Raw genomic sequence first — 21,898 nt, 5'->3', positions numbered from 1 at the left:
GGTTTTAACAAAAGCATAGTGTCACTGTAATCACTACTACAGTATCACAGTAACTTCACCACAGTAACAATTATTCCCCCTGTGCTTCATCTATTCAAATTTCATCTATTCAAACCCTTACCAAGCACCTGGAAACAACTGGTCTGTTTTGTTTTTTTCCAGAGTGCCAAATATAGAATCATAAAATATCCAGCTATTTCAGGCAGGCTTGTTTCACTTAGCAATATGCATTTAAGCTTCATCCATGTTGATGTATGTGACGGTAGTTCATTAATGTTTATCTTTGAATGGTATTCCATTGTATAGACATACCATAATCTATGTATCCATCCTGCTGAAGGATATCTTGGTTGGTTTGGCTTTTGACAATCAAGAATGAAACTACTATAAACTTTCCAATGCAGTTTTTCAGATAAGTTGGGAATGAATAGACACTTTTCCAAAGAAGACATCCAGATGGCCAACAGACACATGAAAAGATGCTCAATGTCTCTCATCATCAGGGAAATACAAATCAAAACCACACTGAGATACCACCTCATACTGGTCAGAATGGCTAAAATGAACAAATCAGGAAACTACAGATGTGGGCAAGGACGTGGAGAAACGGGAACACTCTGGCACTGTTGGTAGGAATGCAAACTGGTGCAGCAGTTCTGGAAAACAGCACAGAGTTTCCTTAAAAAGCTAAAAATAGAACTACCCTACAACCCAGCAATTGCACTACTAGGAATTTATCCAAGGTATACAGGAGGGCTGATACATAGGGGCAAATATATTCCAATGTTTAGATCAGCACTATCAACAATAGACAAATTATGGAAAGAGCCTAAATGTCCATCAACTGATGAATGGATAAAGAAGATGTGGTTTATATATACAATGGAATACTGTTTGGCAATGAGAAAGAATGAAATCATGCCATTTGCAGCAATGTGGATGGAACTGGAAGGTATTATGCTGAGTGAAACAAGTCAGTCAGAGAAAGACAGATATCATATATTTTCACTCGTATGTGGACCTTGAGAAACTTAACAGAAGACCATGGGGGAAGGGAAGGGGAAAAAAAGTTATAAACAGTGAGGGAGGGAGGGAAACCATAAGAGACTCTTAAATACAGAGAACAAACTGAGAGTGGATGGGGGAATGTGGGGGAGAGGGGGAATGGGGAATGGGCATTGAGGAGGGCATTTGTTGGGATGAGCACTGGGTGTTGTATATAAGCGACAAATCACAGGATTCTACCCCAAAAACCAAGAGCTCACTTTACACACTGTATGTTAGCCAATTTGACAATAAATTATATTAAAATAAATAAATAGAAAAAAAATTAAATGTTCTTTTGCATATGGACATCCAATTGTTTTAGCACAATGTAGAAAAGATTACCCTTTTTTTTTTTTTTTTTTTTTTTTAAATTTTTTTTTTCAATGTTTATTTATTTTTGGGACAGAGAGACAGAGCATGAACAGGGGAGGGGCAGAGAGAGAGGGAGACACAGAATTGGAAACAGGCTCCAGGCTCTGAGCCATCAGCCCAGAGCCTGACGCGGGGCTCGAACTCCCGGACCGCGAGATCGTGACCTGGCTGAAGTCGGACGCTTAACCGACTGCGCCACCCAGGCGCCCCAAGATTACCCTTTTTAAACTGAATTGCCCTTGTAAAAAATCAGGTGACTATATTTTTATGAGTCTATTTCTGAATTACCTTTTCTATTGGTCAATGGGGCAATTTCTTACCAATACAATACTGTCTTGATTACAATACCTTTATAGTGTTAAGTCCAATAATATGAGTGTTAAAAATACTCATTTTTCCAAAATTATGTTGGGTGTTCTAGATCTTTTGCCTTACCATATAAATTTTAAAATCAATTTGGCAACATTTACAAAAATCTTACTTAAATCCAACGCTCTTATTTTGTGTAGATCAATGTTTCTGCTCTAAATCATTTATCTCTCATCTAAAGAACTTCTTTTGGAGTTCCTGGGTGGCTCAGTCGGTTAGGTGTCCGACATCAGCTCAGGTCATGATCTCACAGATCATGAGTGTAAGCCCCACATCGGACTCTGTGCTAACAGCTCAGAGCCTGGAACCTGCTTCAGATTCTGTGTCTCCCTCTCTCTTTGGCCCCTCCCCTGCTCATACTCTGTCTCTATCTCTCTCTCAAAAAATAAATAAAAACATTAAAAAAAAGAACATCTTTTAACATTTTTTGGTCTGTTTACAAAGCAGTTTTTGTTTCTCTGAAAACGTATTTATTTCTCCATTGTTGAAGAATTATTTCACTAGATATAGACTTATACGTGGCCATTTCTTCCCCTTAACACAAATATTTTATTCCACTCTTTTCTTATTTGCATGGGATTTGATTAGAAGGTCACTGTAGTTAGGATGGGCACTGGGTGTTGTATGGAAACCAATTTGACAATAAATTTCATATTAAAAAAAAAAGAAGATCACTGTAATTCTTACCTTGATTTCTCTACAGCTAAGGTGTTCCTTTTTCACCAGGCTTCCTTCAATAATATTTTCTCTTCATCTTTGATTTTGTACAGTTTGACTATGATATGCCTAGGAATGTGAGTGTATGTTTTATATTTTGTTTTGTTTTGTTCTGTTTTTATATTTATTCTGCTTTATCTCCTCTAAGCTTCTGGGATATGACTTTGGTTCCTGTCATTAATTTTGAAAATATTTCAGCCATTATTACTTCAAATATTCCTTCTGTGCCATTCTCTCTTTCTTCTGTTATTCTAATTATGAGCATATTTCACTTATTGATATTATCCCAAAGTTCTCAGATATTCTTTTTTTTCATTCATACATTCATATTACTCTGCATTTCAGCTGGGAGTTTTCTACTGACTTATCTTCAAGTTCCCTGATACCTGCCTTAGTTGATGAACATTTCAAAGGGACTACTCATTTTTGTTACTATGTTATTAATTTTTAGCATTTCATTTCAATTCTTTTTTAGAGTTCCCATATCTCTAATGTCATTCATTACTTATCTACATAAATAATTCTTATTTTAAATTCCCGGATTGATAATTCCAACATATATGTGATATCTGAGTCTTGTTTTGTTTGCTTTTTCTCTTGAGTATAATTTTTTTCCTACTTTTTGGTATGCCGTTATAATTGTTTAAACTAAAAGCAATTTGTGTTATATAAGGTAATAGACACTAAGGTAAATGTGCCATTAGTGTGAGGGTTTATGATAATCTGACTAGAATTTGGGCCATGTTTAACATTTATTGCAGCTATAAGTACTGGAGGCTTCAAATTTGTCTATTGTCCTTATTTTTCTTTCACTTGTAGGCTTTTAGATTCTCATATGTATTGCTACTCAGAGAAAGTGTATGTGATGTCAATCTTTGCTTGTAACCCACTGTTTTTATACTGGAGATTTATGGTGTGGGGTCAATATGTGGAGGAGAGACCATTCTATGATTCTGAGATTATGCTTCAGCCTTTTAATAAGCCTGCATTTGGGGTCTGGCATTCATAAGTTTCTGTTTTTTCTTCAGGGATGTAACCCTGGGTGGGTATTAGAATCTAGATTATGAGATCTTCCTCAAGATAGTAATTACTACTTTCTTGCCTAAATTGTTAATTATGAGAAATCTGTAGTCAAACTGAATTTCTTTTGTAGGTGGCATTATAGTTTTATTTTCAATTCTCTGGAAACTTTTTGGGGGATATTTTCTTCACTCTAAACTTTTTTTTTTAAGTTTATTTGTTTATTTTGAGAGAAAGGGAGCACGGATGTGCACATGTGTGGCAGAGGGGCAGAGAAAGAGGGAAAGAGGGAGAATCTCAAGCACTCTCTGCGTGTTCAGTGTGCAGAGCATGATACGGGGCTCGAACTCATGAAACAGTGAGATCATGACCTGAGCTGAAATCAAGAGTTGGACGCTCGACCGACTGAGCCACCCAGGTGCCCCCATGGCATGATTCTTTACTCTAAATTTCTAATGTTCAAATAGTCTAGATATTGTTTCTTTTTAAAACTCAGCACATAGTATATCTTTCCATTTGAAAATTTGCAGTTTTATTTTTCTGTCCTAGGAAATAGTTTTTATAGATTTTTATCACTTCCTTCTTTCTTCTACTTTCTGAAGATCCATTAAGTATAGGATGGAAATTGGAAAAGTATTTTCTTCCTCCTTATCCTTTGTTTACATGTTACTCTAGTAATAACGATATTTTACGGTCTTTGTGCATTGATTACATGGGTAAATATTCTGCTGACCTTTTTATTTTTTAGTTTAGCTGTAGTTGAATAGTTGATATCCTCGTTTCTGAAATAGGTAGATATTACATCCGTGAACCAGAGAAAGAAAGGGTAATTAAGTCTCTAGTTTTCCTGTTGTTCATCTCCATCCTCGGCTGTCATGCAGCTACTCTGCTTTAGGCTCATTATATTCATATTTCACAACTGGAAGTTTAAATATATGGGGCCACCTGGGTGGCTCAGTCAGTTAACTGTCCGACTTTGGCTTAAGTCATGATCTCACAGTTTGAGGGCTCGAGCCTCACGTCTGGCTCTGTACTGACAGCTCAGAGTCTGAAGCCTGCTTCAGATTCTGTGTCTCTGTCTCTCTCTGCCCCTCCCCCGTCGTGTTCTCTCTCTCTCTCTCTCTCTCTCTTAAATAAATAAAAAACTGAAAAAAATTTTAAGTATAAATAAAAAATAAAATAATATGCAAATTCCTAAATATTGAGGCTAATATTAATTTTTAAAGCTCACATTTCCATTTTTACCCATATAATTCATTGCTTTTGTTTCATTATTTTTTAATATACACATTAGCAGATATTTTAGTAAGAATGGGAGAAAATATATATATTAGGTATTGTAACCTTGCCAAATTATTAACACTTAAATTTATCATTTTTCTTTTAAGAATTATTAACAAGAAAAATTTTAATTTTTGTTCCATAAAAATAGTGATTTGTTTTACAAGCACTACTGTGATCTATGGGGAAAAAAATGCAAGGATTCTGACAAAATCAAGATGTATGGAGAACACTGACATTTCTTCACATGCCTTCAATTTTGTGTATACCTAACTGGAAATATCATCTTAGAAAGACAACGTTACTTCATCAATGAAATCTCAAGATCTGTATCATTTACAGAATTGTAACCATCACTCTCAAAACAATCAAACTTCAGCTGAAACCTTTTCTGGCATTCTGGCAAGGAAAGCATTGATGTGAAACTGCTGCTGGTAATAGAGACAGTTGTTAAAGGGAAAAAGGTCAAGATGTCAAGAGTAAGTTAAATGACATGGCAACGTTTAGGGACTTCTGAAAGAGAGACTATTAAAGAAATAAATGCCTTCTGGATCCATTTATCTCAAAAAAGCTTAAAAGAGAATTTTAACATGTTTTTATTGAGAAGTTCACTTAATATGATTCTCAAAGATTTTTTTCCATGTAAATGTCAAATTTCTATATAAAGAAGTCTATTGTTCATTTCTGAAGTGAAAATAATGTCAAGATTTACATGGATAATCTTTATAGCATCAAGATGTATCTGGCTATAATTATTTCATATGTCATATGGCTTCCCCATCACGAATTTTGAGTTTTTATTTCCCTTGTCTATCTTCCTTGTTCTCCTCTTTATATACTGTTTGCTCCTATTTACTCTTAATTTATCCTCCTTCATAAATTTAATATACCTACATATATCTCAACTTCCTTCATACATTAGGTCTACTCCTAACAACCTAGGTGCCTTGACATTTCCTTATATATGTGAGAAAATCTGATTCCTTTATATTAATTTCTCATTTCATAGCTCTATATAAATTTTTCATTAGCCCTCGACCCCAAATAGGACATATATTATATACCCTAGAGTACGGTGTCCTCTCCTACTAGACCAGCCAGACATAGCTACCTAAACAGAGGAGTTGTGATCAATACACCATTAGAAAATGTACGTAGAGACATCACCATGAATAACTTACTTTGTAGAATAGTAATTATTTCCTTTTCAGTTATTTATAATAATGAGCATTACAACTAGCAAAATACTAGTGTTGAATACCACATAACATTAATTTATATATGCATGGTTTTGTTCTTTCCTGAATCTTCAAAATGTTAGGAAAAGGTATGGAACTGCAGCTACCTGTATCATCTGACTTGATGGTAGTACAAATCAGAAAAAAAAAAAAAAAAAAGAACACATGATTCAATAGTTTGAGAAGTGAAACAGATTTGAATAAATCAGCTATAATCCCTCTTTTAACAAGCTTAGTCTGTTCATTTTCTCTGATGTATTTGAGAAGCCTGATAAGTCAAGTAAGCAGATTTTGGCATCAATTAGACAATGGGTCAAGGTCATAAAATCAAATGACTTGGGCCAGGACCCAGAATTCTGGGAGTCTGTCAGCTTCCAGGAATAGTTGTGAGTTCTGTATACATGTCACTAGCAAGAAACTGAGATAAGGAATTCAGTCAATTATCAGAAAATATATAACATTGTATTTCATAGAACTAGACATAAACTTTCCCCAAAACAAGGTTGACACATTATTTATATACTTTCAACAGCTTTATTGAGATAGAATTCCTATAACACACAATTCATCCATTTAAAATGAAAAATTCAATGGTTTCACTGCATTCACCATCATCACGAGTCAATTTTAAAACTTTTTCATAATCTGAAAATGAAAGCCTATACTTTGTATTTTTCCTGGCTTATCCCCACACCCCAGCCAACCCTAAGCATCATTAATCTACCTTCTCTATCTCTCCTTCTCTCTCTATATATATATATATTTTTTTTTTCACATATATAAGTATAATATATATTACTATGTATATTATATATATTCCACATACATCACATATACATTTCCATACATATGTATATATTTCCATGCTCTGGATATTTGATAGGAATAAAATCATATAAATATGTGTATATGACTGGTTTCTTTCAATTAACATAATTTTCTCAAAATTCATCCATATTTTAGTATGTATCAGTAGTTCATTCCCACTATGGACAAATTATATTCCCTTGTAGGGAATATTTTCTTTATCCGTTAATCAGTTGATGGGTATTTGGGTTGTTTCCAACTTCCAGCTATTATGAATAATGCTGCTACTAACATTCATGTGCAATTTTTTATTCATTCTGCCAAACTGTTTTTGAAAGCAGCTGTGCAATTTTAGATTCTCAACAGTAAAATATGAGGGTTCTGATTTCTCCACATCCTTGCAACAATGATTATATCTGTCTATTTTTAAAAATGCTGTATGTCAGCTTATTTTTTTTCAAAGACACAGAGTAACATCAACTTGAGTAACAAAGAAGATTGGGCAGAATATCACTGGAAGTGCTTTTAATCAAACATTTTAAATGATATATAATTAATATATTCTTTTAAAGCAAATAGGTCCTTTAAAGGAATATCCCTTCTCTTCAGGTAATTTACCTAAGAACAAGAGCCAGATTGGTATTAGAGCCATATAACCATTACATATGCCACCATGGTCCAATCTATATTTGACACCAAAAGATGTCTACCTTACATTGTAACAAAATACCAAGTTATGAAACACTGTGTACAGCATGGCCCCAATTTCGTAAAATATTCATACACATCTATCTATACAGAGAGGGGAGGAGACATTGTGCAAATGGATGTTTATTGCCGCATGTTGTAGGAAAGTGTAGATTTATTTTCTGCTTATTCTTTTAACATTGTTTTTGTTGAAGTATGGTTGACACACAATGTTATATTAGTTTCAGATGTACAAAACAGTGATTTGACATTCTACACATTATGCAATGCTCACCACAATAAGTACAGTTACCATGGAGAGGCTATTTGAAATGATCTGAGTTGCAAAAAGAAGGTAAATGTCCTTAACATAAAATTGTGAGGTTTTGCATATTTTACTACATATGTATTTGAATATATCTGATATTTTTGAGAGAATTGACAGATTTTTCTTTCCTTTGAGCACTTGGAGCATGTGGTCCCACTGTCATTTGATTTCTGTTTTTTTTTTCTGCTCAAAGTCATCTATTAGTCTTGCTGAAATTCCCATGGAACTGATTTGTGATTTTTCTCCTTACTGATTTCAAGATTTGTTGTCTTTGACTTTCAACATTTTTATTATGATGTGTCTATTTGTGGATCTTTTTGCATTCATCCTATTTGGAATCCATTGAACTTCATGGTTATTATTTTACAAAAGAATTGGGAAGTTTTCAGCCATTAATTTCAAACATTATTTCCTTTCCTTTCTCTCTCAACTCCTGGCACACCCAATAGCATGTTTGGTTTGTCTACTCCTTCCTAACATTTCTTTGAGGATCTTCATTTTTCTTCATTCTTTTTTTTTCTTTTTCTCTTTGCTCTTGGATTCCATGACCTCTATCTATCCCAAATTCACTTTTATCTTTTTTCTGTGAATTCCAATCTGTTGAACCACTCTGGAATTTTTTATTTCAATTGTTGTACTTTCCAACTCGTCTCATCATTTCTCCTTGATTCTTTTTTTTATATTATCTTGTTATTAATATTCTCTATTTAATGCAATATCTTCTTCAAAACTTCCTTTTCTTCTTTGATCATGGTTTACTTTAGCTCTGTAAACATACTGGGTTCTTTAGAGTATGTTTTTTTTTTTTTTGTTAAGTCTGACATGTGATCAATTTTGCAGGCAGTTTTGGTTGCCTGATTTTTATCCAGTGTATGGATTATACTTTCTGGTTTCTATATATGCAACAAATTTTGTTGTTTTTGTAGTTGTTGGAAATAGGACACTTTATTTTATGTGGTTTATATATACAATGGAATACTGCTTGGCAATGAGAAAGAATGAAATCATGCCATTTGCAGCAATGTGGATGGAACTAGAAGGTATTATGCTGAGTGAAATAAGTCAGTCAGAGTAAGACAGGTATCATATGTTTTCACTCATATGTGGATCTTGAGAAACTTAACAGAGGACCATGGGGGAAGGGAAGAGGGGAAAAAAATAGTTACAGAGAGGGAGGGAGGCAAACCATAAGAGACTCTTAAATACAGAGAACAAACTGAGGGTGGATGGGGGTAGGGGGTGGAGGAGAGGGGAAAGTAGGTGATGGGCATTGAGGAGAGCACCTGTTGGGATGAAAACTGGCTGTTGTACATAAGCGATAAACCACAGGGATCTACCCTAAAAACCAAGAGCACACTTTACACACTGTATGTTAGCCAATTTGACAATAAATTACATTAAAAAAATAAAAATAAATAAAAATCCAAAAAAAATTAATATTTATTTAGTCTTGAGACAGAGAGAGAGAGAGAGAGAGAGAGAATGAGTGGGGGAGGGGCAGACAGAGAGGGAGACACAGAATTTGAAGCAAGCTCCAGGCTCTGAGCTGTCAGCCCAGGGCCCAACATGGGGCTCAAACCCATGAATGGCAAGATCATGACCTGAGCTGAAGTTGGACACTTAACCAGTTGAGCCACCCAGGTGCCCCAGAAACAGAACACTTTAAATTTTTTTTTTTCAACGTTTATTTATTTTTGGGACAGAGAGAGACAGAGCATGAACGGGGGAGGGGCAGAGAGAGAGGGAGACACAGAATCGGAAACAGGCTCCAGGCTCTGAACCATCAGCCCAGAGCCTGACGCGGGGCTCGAACTCCCGGACCGCGAGATCGTGACCTGGCTGAAGTCGGACGTTTAACCGACTGCGCCACCCAGGCGCCCCCAGAACACTTTAGATAAGACACAGTAGTAACTGTGGGTATTGGTCTCTCATTCTCTCAGGAATTTTTACTATTATTTGCTTTTTTATGTGTTTAGTGACTGGATGAATTATTTTGGTGAAATATTACCCAATCCCACCCCCCCCCCCCACACACACACACAGTGTTAAGCCTCTGATATCCTTCCTTTGGGAGATGACCTTTTGGTGAACCTAGTTCACCCTGGTTGACAGTAATTTTGGTAGAGTTCCTCTCCTCTTTCTCTGAACATGACCAGCTGTTAAGCTTCACTAATAGCCAGCTGGTTGTTCTATTATTTCAACAATGCCTTCCAGTATAAATTAAAAAGTAATCCAATAAAATTCTGATTCTTTTGAAGAGACAGTTTCTGAAGTCAGTGTTTGATATTTGCTTTGACCCAGGAGGGCTCCTGTCAGTTGTCATATCCCCCAGTTCTCTTCTGAAAACTACTGAACGTACAGTTTACATGTCTCTTAAACCCCTCCCAACTGCCTTTCACCATAATCTCTACTATGCTTCAGTGCACCTTTGAACTTACACTTCCCCATACTTTGATAAAAATGAAATCAGTTCCTTTTGTAAAAGATTAGGCACTCTCTCTTTTAAGTCATTCTTCTCTTCCAGTAAAATCACTAAGCTAGGGCTCTGGAACTAGGGCTGGCAACAATGACAAGCTTCTCCTTGAGTGCCACCTCTGCTCCAGGGGCTGAGTGCTTAATGGAGGGTGAGCAACGGTCAGTCTGAGGTCCTCTTGGTTCACCTTGCCTGGCATGGAACCACAGCCTCACAAGCAAGATCAAGAGAGATCAGAGCCCCAGCATTCCCAGTTTACCATACCCAAGGAGGAGCCTCCATTTGCTGAGTTATGGTTAGGTGAAATAAAAGAATCCTTACGTCTTAACTGAACTTACCTAAGATTTAGCCTCAGCAACACACAACTGGAGGCATGAAAAGAAACATTAAAATTGTCCTCTTCCTGAAAAGAAAGACTTCCAATTGAGATCTGAGGAGAAAGAAAGTCCTGTGCTTTTTTATCCACCAGTCTGGATTGAAGTCTCTGCCTTGCTGAGCTGAAGGACAGAGTAAGTGGTCTTGGTTCATATACCAGAGATTCAACTTTCTTACTGAATTTTCATAGATTTTCTTCATTTGTTGTTTACCCTTAAGAGTATTTAGGCTTTCAACGTTTTTATCTTTTTAATTATTTTCACTAGTTTCACTGGGGAGAGGGTTTATGGTGTTCCTCCTCACACTATCGTACCTGAATTCACTCTCTCTATATTATTTATTTTTAATTCCTGAGTTTATTGGTAATCTCCATTGGTATCTATGGTACTCAATATATCAAATAGAAACTCAAATTGTCACAGATTAGACTCTCACACTATTTAAATAGCTATTTATAAGGATCTAGGCATATGATATAATATGTGGAAATGATATTCCAGTCTATGGGTTTTTTGATTAATTAATTACTGTTTTAATATATGCTAACAATTAAAAGATGCTGTATAATAGAAATTTCCATGCATGCTACAGAATAGTCATTCATCAACTATATGCTGTTATCATTACCACTAACTAGAGGCAAGCAAAAATGAAGAAACCATTTCAATCACATGACAGAATTACTTTAAGAGACTTATATTGGCTCAAAAATAGACTGCCCCCTATCAATATTCCCCTGGATATTTAAATCTCAGTTTTATAATTTGATTTCCTAGATTTTCCCTTCTAATTCAATAATTTGTTGTTTCACTTACTAAAGTTGAAAAGAAAGTACACATATGTAAGTTACATGGAGTTTCCTCAAAAAGTTAAGAATAGAACTACCTTACAATCCAATAATTGTACTACAGGGTATTTACCTAAAAAATATAAAAACACTAATTCAAAGGGATACATGCACCCCTGTGTTTATTTCAACATTTTTTACCATAGTCAAATTATGGAAACAGCCCAAGTGTCTTTCAATAGATAATGGATAAAGATGTGGTATGTATGTACACACACACACACACATATATTTTTCAGCCATGAAAAAGAATGAAATCCTGCCATTTGTAAGGACATGGATTGAGCTAGGGAGTGTAAACCTAAACAAAATAGGTCAGTCAGAGAAAGACAAATACCGTATGATTTAACTCATATGTGGAATTTAAGAAAGAAAACAAAAGGAAAAGGAAAAAAAAAGGAGCATGAGAAAGACAAACCAAGAAACAGATTCTTAACTACAAAGAACAAATATGGAGTCTGAAATAATTTCAGTACAAAATCATATGCCATTAATATAGGTAATGATAAAACTAAGTTTGAGTTTTAGTTCTATCTCTAAGTAGCTAGGTAATCATGGTCAAGGGGTCTCTCAGGATCTACACTTCAGCCACACTTTTACTGTGTTATTATACAGAGTAGTATTAAAAAAGGAGGGGGATAGCAGAAAAAAAATGGTTTTTGACTGATTGAACCACATGACATATTTAATATATAATAACATTGGATGATAATGAAAACTTTCAATATATTCTACCAGCTCTATGATTTATAAATTATTTTTATCAGTAATATGAAATTTAATAGACTAAGAGTGGGTAATATTATTTTATTTTTTCACATTAGGGTCAAAGCATTATGCCAGGTTATTATACAGGGGGAAGTACAAAAAAAGAAAAGTGAAGGGGAAGAGAAGAAGAAATAGATCTTAGCTAATTTTAAAGCATGGAAAAGGTAAAAAAGGTAGAAGTCTTATAATACTTATTCCTAAGAAGACCCAAGTTGGTTTAAAAAAAACAATAGTCCATGTAGAATCTGACTGTGTTTCTAATCCTACTACTGAAGTATATGCTATGGCCACAACAAATTCACATTTTTCAGCCTATGGTCCAGGCTATCATTTGTTAATGTACTAAAGAAAAGAATCAAAGTTAATACAGAAACATTAACTTCTAACACTTTCAAAATTAGGTGGAATGGTAAGATAACCTGAAGAATAAGAAAACTCATTGGTATAAAGTTCATAACCTTTGCTTATTCTAAACATCTTATTTTACTTTTTTAAGTTTATTTATTTATTTTGAGAGAGAGAGAGAGAGAGAGAGAGAGAGAGAGCAGGAGAGGGGCAGAGAGAGAGCAAGACAGAAAGAGAGAATCCCAAGACCCTGTGCTGTCAGCACAGACTCAAACTCACAAACCATGAGATTATGACCTGAACCAAAATCAAGAATCAGACTTGGGGCGCCTGGGTGGCGCAGTCGGTTAAGTGTCCGACTTCAACCAGGTCACGATCTCGCGGTCCGTGAGTTCGAGCCCCGCGTCAGGCTCTGGGCTGATGGCTCAGAGCCTGGAGCCTGTTTCCGATTCTGTGTCTCCCTCTCTCTCTGCCCCTCCCCCATTCATGCTCTGTCTCTCTCTGTCCCAAAAAAATAAATAAACGTTGAAAAAAAAAATTTAAGAATCAGACTCAACTAACTGAGCCACCCAGATGCTCCTAAATATCTTATTTTAAACTATATCTTTAACATAACCACTAAAATCACCCAATGTAGTGAAAATGTTTATATGTGTGTATGTTTTTAATCATTCTTATAGTATATATTTTTTCATTCCAATATTTTGAAAATATGAATGAACAGTGTTAAGAAACTTAAAATGGTTTAATCCAAGATCTTATACATTCCATTTAGTTTACCTACCAAGAGGCAATAGAACCAATTCCCTTTCAAATATTATGAGATGAACACATGTAGTGTCTTATCAAATCAGAATATTTAGATTATAACAAAAGTTAACTAAGAATTGATGGTGCAGACTCTGCCAGTGCCTCAGCTAGTCCATGATTACATATCTCTGAAATTCAAGTTAATCCACTGGGCTTTAGGAAACTCTTGAAATAATTGTCATTGCTAGTAAAAAAAAATATATATATATATATCTTCCAAGTAACTGTAATAGTGGAAGCAACATTTAACACTGCTTTATTGATAAGGAGTAAAGCATATCTTCTAATATGATTTAGTGCTGTGACCTTAAGGCTTACAACATATGTTTATTTTAAATCTCATTGGCTCTTACACAATTAAAGAGCATCATAAAGTTATACTCTAATGTTTCCTGAAGTTATAAAAGTTATTGCTTTATAAATCCCATGTATAAGAAGATACTTTGAAGAGGACAAATGTTTTTAACTGACTTATCACATATCACAAATTATCACAGATGTAAATGTTACATAGGTCAAGAAATATAAGATTACTCCATGCATCCTTAGCTGCTATTCTGCATCAGACATCATGCCATAAATTTTTTGCCTATATCAAACTGTGTGTGCATTGGCAGAGAAATACAAGACAAAAGGTAAAGGTATTAGAATACATTAATATGAAGCCAACAATGTATTTGATATTTTCTTCATTAAAAAAATCTAGGTTTATCTACAAAATAAAGTTAGTTTAGTTTTAGACTAATAAACAACTTTCAATTTTGTTTTACTTGTTGCTAGATAATATGAAAAAATAAAATATTTCACATGTCTTTGTTTTCCCTATGTTTTCTAAGATTTGATCAATATTCATTTATGCTTAAATAATCAATAATAATGATATTTGTGATAAGTATAATTCATTTTAGAAGTTAGAACATTATATCATACAAGATTAAAGTTAAAATAAAAGCAAATATTATTTAAGTTTAATAATATTTGACCTAACATATGTAGATATACATATATATGAATAATCAAAATGGACGTTTTAATTATCTCAAAAATGCCAGATATACCCAAATACATATTTAGTAAAATATTCAAAACCTCACAATTTTATGTTAAGGACATTTACCTTCCTTTTGCAATTCAGGCTGTTTCCACAGAAACAGCAGCTGGCACACAAGCAGAATGTTTATAACTTTGATATTTCAGCTCTGCTTGTCAGGTAAATGATGGAAATGTCATTTTTCAAAGAAGCACCTGCAGCTTTTGGGTTCCAACAGGTTCACAGAATATAACATTTTACCTCCTGAAAAAGTTTTAGTTCATAATGTTTCTGTATAAATCATAACTATGCCTGCTCTTAAAAGAGGCTTAATTACTCTAGGTCTATTTTAGAAAATGACTTTTAAAATATAATAACTGATTTTAGGTAACTTAGAATTATAATGGTCTACAGGGCTCTCAGAATCACAATGAGGAAAATTATCACAATAATTTGCCTTAGGTCAGACATTTACTGGAGGGAGATTGTGTCCAGAGCCATTTTTGTTCTGATACAGCATCTCTATTTTAGGAGTTCATTTATCTTTGGCTGAAAATTCATGATTCCAGGAGGGTTCATTCTCAGTGGGAAGTCACACCTGGGTAGTGAACTGGTTCATCCCTACTCATGCCCTCCTCCCATCCCCCTCAACCAACCAACAAATATCAAACCTTGCTGACTTTTGACACCCATAATCTGTGGTGCTTGACATATTTCTTCCAGAGAGAGATAGGCTATACAGTGATAATGCTCTGCTGATTCAAAAATTCAATGAAGAACTTATTAACATAATCATCCCATTTCCCCCCATCAATGGACTTAGAAAATTTGCCAGTGACTAAATATTGTCAATGACAAAAACAAACATACAAAAGTAAAGTGAAACAGAGATGATCTGGTAAATAAAGTTTCTCAAATTACAATTTCAAGAGTGTTTTTCTCATTCAAGAAAACATGGTAGTAAACAGAAATAAAATGATATTCTTAAAATGTTACATTCTTAATTTTATATAAAGGACTCAAGCAAGATGAACTAGAAGGTTCATCGGTCAGGGTAGCCCTTCACATTGGAAAAAGGCACTTAGAGCCTAAAACTTATTACCAAGATAGGTTTAGTCAAAACAGCCTAATCAGTAGGCCATAATCATCTGTGGCTGTTTGTAATTTAAGGGCAATAAGGGCAAGTGGTCAATTTTCAGTAATTCGATAGAGCTTGTTGAGCAACTGCTGCATGCAAGACATTATCAAGGCTTTTGAATAACAGAAAGGAATTAAAGAGAAAATAGCACCAGTTGGTAACAGTTCCAGAAGTCTACATCTAAACTCAAGGCATGTCAACCAGATGCATTAAAAATAGTGTGCCCAAATATACCATGATGCTCAATTATCAAATTCTGTGCTGGCTTCAAGATTACTGTATGTCCTATTGAAGAAAAAAGAGTAAATGGACTTATGCAGATGTGCTTGTGGATTAATTAAAAAGTTAAAACACTTGTAAATCAAATGGAAATAATAAGAATTTAAAAATTCATGTACTCTATGGCCAAGTAATCCCAATTTTGGAATTCATACTAAGAGATATATCACAGTATGGAACTTTTTTCAGTGGGAAAAAAAAAAAGGAACTGATTGTTGAGGAACTGTATCTGAATAATATCATGTTTGCCTTTTTAAAAAATTATATAGGGGTGCCTGCCTGGCTCCGTTGGTTGAGCATCTGACTTGGGCTCAGGTTATGATCTCACAGTTCGTGAGTTCAAGCCCTGCATGGGGCTTTCTGCTGTGAGCACAAAGCCCACTTTGGATCCTCTCTCCCCTTCTCTCTCTGCACTTCTCTCACTTACTCTTTCTCTCTCTCTCAAAATAAATAAATGTTAAAAATATCATATAGCTAAATAGATTAAATTATCACTTTCTACCCAACTGAAATTTTGTTCATGGTGTTTTGTTAAATTATGTTAAAATTAAAGCATATTACAATGAAATGAAATAAAATTGTAACAAACAAAAATCTATATGTGCATGCATTTAATGCATACATACATAAAAGCATGAGAAAAATACCAAAGTAAATATACCAGATGGACATTTTTTTTGCTAATTAGAAAGAGATTGGATTGGAGGAACAGAGAAAGAGCAGATGATTGATATTTTTTCTGTGTATTTTTTTTGTCTTTCTTACACCAAACATTATTTTTTAACTAATAAAAATAAAGACATATATAAGATATAAGGCAAAAGGAGGCATGGCTTACTGTATTCTTATAATAAATACGCTAGAGAAAAGAAAGATGTTAATAAGAAAATCATTAGGAAGAGAAAATACATTTACAGAGTACTGTACTATAAAAAAAAATCCACATATAAGTGGACCCACACAGTTCAAATCTGTGCTGTTCTGTGTGTGTGTGTGTGTGTGTGTGTGTGTGTGTGTGTGTGTGTGTTTTAAGGTCAGTTTAATTATCTTAACTGACTAAATTCATTCAAAACTCTAATTTAGTGTCAAATATGTGTTTACTTTTCCTGAATGAGTTGAAAGAAGAAACAAAGGACAGAATTAACAGTACTTACAGCCCCTTATCAACTTGATGTGGGAAACAAAGGCAAAAGAAAAAAATAAATTTCCTTACTGCTTACAGCCATTAACAAGACTTTGAAACAAGCAGAGTGACCTTCCTTTGGGAGCTCAGCTGTCTCCATGTTGACACCTTGCTAAGGGTGAAAAGCAATGGCATTATCTACAACGCCCCCCCCACCACACACACACAGGTCTACTTTAAACATACAAATTACTTTGGAAACTTCCTTTACCTCTAACCCCCTAATATATGTTAGCAATCATCCTCCAAGCATATGGCCCACTTATAGAAATCTGAAGGGTCTCATGACTAAGGGCTTACTAATCAATAATAAATGACATTTTCCTAACAATAGCTAGCCCCCTCAGGGTCCTGGCAACTGTGTTTCCAAAATTCCTGGGAGGCTTATGCTGTCCCTAACCTCTCCCAGCTTGAAAGTATATTCAGTCACCCCTCACAAACCCCAATGCAGGTCTTTCGGCCCCTGGGTCCTTTAAGAAAACCTTTGCACAGAAGATGTCTCAATAATTCTTTTTGGCCATTGGCTCTGAACCCCAACATTTCCATATCAAACTCATTAAATTGAAATATTATTCAAGATTCATATATTTTTCCTAAAGTGCATTTTGATTTTGTCATTCTTAATAGGATATGACAAACTTAATGACATTTCATAATTCAGTTCTGGGCTGTAAGAAATGACATAATGGATTCCCTGCAAGAGTCTACCGAATTCATGGAATTTATGAATTAGAATAGTCTTTCGATAGAATCTAGCCTAAGCACTAACCCAATTTGTAATTTCTTTATCAGAAGAGAATTCATTTTCTCTTTGAACACATTCCTTGTCAGAGTTCACTCTCTTTTTTTTTTTAATTTTTTTTCAACGTTTTTATTTATTTTTGGGACAGAGAGAGACAGACCATGAATGAGGGAGGGGCAGAGAGAGAGGGAGACACAGAATCGGAAACAGGCTCCAGGCTCCAAGCCATCAGCCCAGAGCCAGACGCGGGGCTCGAACTCACGGACCCGAGATCGTGACCTGGCTGAAGTCGGACGCTTAACCGACTGCGCCAGCCAGGCGCCCCTCACTCTCTTTAATAGTAATCTAATCACTTCAGATATTCTGATTGTTAGAAACATCTTCTATTATGTTGAGACCTAGGGATCTCCCACAACATCTTTGTACGTAATTAGAAAAAATAATAAAACAAAACAAAACAAACAAAACCCATAAATTTCCAATTGCTAGAGTTACATAGTATAAGTTTCCTTTCATGTAAACATATTTTAAATTGTAAGGCAATTGCCAGTCTTCACAATTTATATTAACTGTTTTCATATTATCCAATAATTACTTACATGTCCTCAGATTCATTCCCTCAGCTTAATCAAGGGCTAAACCCTCATTAAAATTCGTAGGAAATATTATTTTATATGCTTTCTATATCATTTTATAAATAAAGATGTGTATTTTTACCCAACATCACAACTAGACCATGGGAATCTTAAGAACAAGGACATTGTCTTGTTTTGCTTTGTACACCTACATGATGACACATTCGCTAATATACACTAGGTACTTAATACTTATTTATTTAAAGACTATTTTTAAAAGTTTTTAAAATAAACTATAACTCCCTTGATTGAATCCTAAACTTTCTATTTTCTAATTTTGGTATATTATTCCCCACATATGTACATTTTTAAACAGTGTCATACTGTGAGTTTATATTATTTTCATATGACATCGATAAAATTAATTAAATGTGGTTTCTTCTATGCAATTAGTTGAAGATGTTTTAATATTAAAAGAACACTCATTTAATAAAATTAAATAATAAAGAATGTACATTGGCTGATTTCCTGAAAAACTTGTCTATGTATTTATTTGCTATAATTTTAATCACACAAATATACGTTGATAAATTTCCAATGGATATATAACTTATTCATATTATGTGTCCTATGGTTGGTTTGGAACCATTTCACAAAATGTTTCAAAAACCATTCTGAACACAGAGGCAGGAAATTTGACACAGCACAAATTATACTGGGTATAGTATTGAAACACCTGAATTCTATCCAGTTTCAGTGCTGTTCCTTGAATATGATACCATTTTAGGCAATTAAAAATCTTCTAAATTATCAGCATCTTAATTTATTAATGGGATAAAATAATATTTTAATGAGTAGTTGTGATGTTTCAATGAGATTTTGAGGATATGCTTCAGAAAATAGAGATTGGTATGTAAATAATCGTTGTTTTAAAAAATCAATAAGCTTGTCCTAAACATTGTGTCGATTTCTTTCTTTTCTTAAGTTTATTTATTCATTTTGAGAGAGAGAGAGAAAGAGAGACAGAGCATGTGGGGCCACGGTATAGAGAGATCGGGAGAGAGAGAATCCCAAGCAGACTCCACACTGTTAGCACAGAGCCCAACATGTTGCTCTTCTCATGAACCGAACTGTGAGATCATGACCTGAACCAAAACCAAGGGCGGGACACAACCGACTGACTCACCCAGGTGCCCCTTTCTCTTTTCTTTTTAATGTCAAGTAAGAAGTCTACAGTTTTCTCAGTCTCATTTCTATGAGTTTTACAATATTAATTCCTTTATTTCCCTTAATCTCCTTGCTTGTCTTCCTGGCTTTTTTACATTCATCATAATGGTTTCATGATGACAATTAATTTGTCTTCAGTAGCTAAGAATGTAACACAACTGAACTTGAATATTACTTGGATATTATTTCATTCATATCATGTATGTATGTATGTTTTCACTTGGTTAAGGAATTTAATTTGCTTTTTATAAGGTGGGTTTAATATTTAACAAATTAAAATGATTCTCTATATTGGCTCTACAAAAGAAGAGACATGTTTTTATCCATCTTACAGTTATTAACATCAAATCATCTTGGGTAAGTAGATAATCTTCGTCTACTTTTTTCTTTGAATATCTAATTTTTTTCTTAATTCAATTTATTTTGGAGAATAAACTTTCTGACACTAAGTTTTCACAAGACTGAGGTTGTATCAGGTAAACTTTGCTATATAATAATCTACTCCTGATTCAGTTGCTGAAAACAGTAAGGATTTAATAGCTCAAGACTCTGCAGGTTTGTGGGCAGTTGTTTTACTGAGTAAGTTCATTTAAGCAGCTCCTACATTTTGTGGGATCTGGCATTCAGGAAAGCCACTGGTGGCTTGTTATGCCGCTAGTATACATAGTCTCTGTCATCCCACTAGCTAGCCCATATGTGGTCATGTGACATCAGTTGCAGAGGGTACTTCTATCCCTGGTTAATGAGTCAGCCCAGATTAAGAGGTGGAGAAATAAATTTGTTCAACATTTGAAGATCAATTAATGTAGTCCACCATGGCAACAGGCTGAAGAAGAAAAATTGATAAGATCAATTGATCCAGAAAAAGCATATGACAAAAATCCAACTACCATTCATGATAAAAACTCTCAGCAAAATAGTAATAGAGGAGAACCACCTCAACTTGATGAAGAACATGTACAAAAAAAAAACCAACAACTAACATCATATTTAGTGATAAAAAACTGAATGCTTTCCCTGTAATACCGGGAACAAAGTAAAACGTCTGCTTTCATCACTCTTATTCAAGAGAGTACCTAAGATTGTAGCCATTACAACCAGGCATAAAAATGAAATAAAATCATATAGATTGGAAAGAAGTAAACTGTTTTTACTTGCAGATTATGTGATTGTGTACACAGAATATCCCCACAAGTCTACCAAAAATACTCCTAGAACTAGTAAGTTCAGCAAGGTCACAAGACACAATATCAACACACAAAATTCACTTTCAATTCTGTGTACTAACACTGAACAGATGGAATAGCAAATTTAAAACACAAACACATTTACAATTACTCCAAAAAAAATGAAATGGCTAGGTATAAACTTAATAGAACACTTATGGATCTGTATGTTAAAAATGACAAGATTCTTTCAAAAGAAATTCAAGACTTAAATAAATAGAGAGACACATTGTATTCATAGATTCAACATAGTAAAAATGTCAATTCTCTCCAAATTGATTTAGAGTTAATGTAATTTTTTTAAAAATTCCAGTAAATTTTCTGTAGATATAGACAAACTAATTCAAAAATTTACATGGAAAGCAATAGGCCCTAGGGTAGCTAAAACTATACCAAAAAAATAATAAAGAGGAAATAATATTCTATTAAAGCCTATTATTCAGTACAATAGTCAAGACAGACAATTATTGCCTGAGGAAAAGACACATAGATTAATATGAAACAAAATTAAAAACCCAAAACAGACCCACACTAATATATCCAACTGATTTTTGCAAAGGTGTAAAAGAAATTCAATGCAGAAAGCACATTATAGCCTTTGCAACAAATGGGTCTAGAGCAACTGGACATCCACAAACAAATAAAAGTCAGCATTAACTTAAAGCTCACATCTTATGCCAAAATAAAATCAAAATGGTTCATGAGTTAAATATAAACCAAAACTGAATTTTTCAAAAAAAAAAAAAAAGAAAAGAAAAAAAAAACATCAAGATCATTGACTAAGCATTGAGTTTTTGGATTTGACACCAAAAGAATGATCATGGTTGGGGGAGGAGGGGATGATAAATGAGGACATAACCCAAATTAAAACCTTTTGGACTACAAAAGAATCTCACAGAAGATGAAAAGCAAGCTACAAATTGGGAGAAAATATTTGCAAATTACATGTCTAATAAAGAATATATGGAGAAGTGTCCAAATTCAACAGTATAAAAACAAATTATCCAGTTACAG

This window comes from Prionailurus viverrinus, chromosome B3 (genome assembly GCF_022837055.1).
Source record: "Prionailurus viverrinus isolate Anna chromosome B3, UM_Priviv_1.0, whole genome shotgun sequence".
In the NCBI taxonomy this organism is placed as follows: Eukaryota; Metazoa; Chordata; class Mammalia; order Carnivora; family Felidae; genus Prionailurus; species Prionailurus viverrinus.
The sequence above is the reverse complement of the archived record's forward strand: the minus strand, read 5'-3'. Positions refer to the sequence as shown.